The sequence below is a fragment of the Octopus bimaculoides genome, chromosome 6 (assembly GCF_001194135.2).
Source record: "Octopus bimaculoides isolate UCB-OBI-ISO-001 chromosome 6, ASM119413v2, whole genome shotgun sequence".
In the NCBI taxonomy this organism is placed as follows: domain Eukaryota; kingdom Metazoa; phylum Mollusca; class Cephalopoda; order Octopoda; family Octopodidae; genus Octopus; species Octopus bimaculoides.
This window is the reverse complement of record NC_068986.1, coordinates 49,495,858-49,496,315: the sequence shown is the minus strand read 5'-3', so window position 1 is coordinate 49,496,315 and position 458 is coordinate 49,495,858. Positions and strand designations below refer to the sequence as shown.

The 458-nt window shown below is 33.8% G+C and overlaps 1 protein-coding gene across 1 annotated transcript in view; it reads right to left on the bottom strand.

Moving 5' to 3' along the window:
- The window catches only part of LOC128248067 (uncharacterized protein DDB_G0271670-like), a 110,828-nt gene that overhangs the window by 38,716 nt on the left and 71,654 nt on the right, over nt 1-458 (bottom strand). The window lies entirely within an intron of this gene.

The following is a 458-nucleotide window of genomic DNA, read 5'->3' as shown; positions in this document are numbered from 1 at the left end:
TAGATATGCAGGGCAGGGAAATCATCAATTAGTAATAAAATTAATAATTAACAATTCTGCCGGGTAGCTCAGTATGAAAAAAACCTTTTTCGGTAAATTAATTTGTAGTTTTGAAATCAGTAGTTCTTTGACTGCTATTTCTGAATTCTCAGTATGTTGGAGAAGCAGGTTACTGTCAATCCCTATACATTTATGATTATATATATATATATGTATGTATGTATGGATATGTATGAGTGTACACATATATAGGTGTTCTTAAAATCATTTCTGTGTACAGGCATTTATAAAATGTGCATGCGTATGTAAGTGTGTGTATGTGTGCGTGTGCGTGTGTGTATGGGCATATGTATGTGAATATGTGTATGTGTATAGTTAATTTATCAAGGAACACCACCCTTCATAAATCTTTTCCCATTTCAACATGTACTAATCACAAGAGCGCCCACACTCGCGCT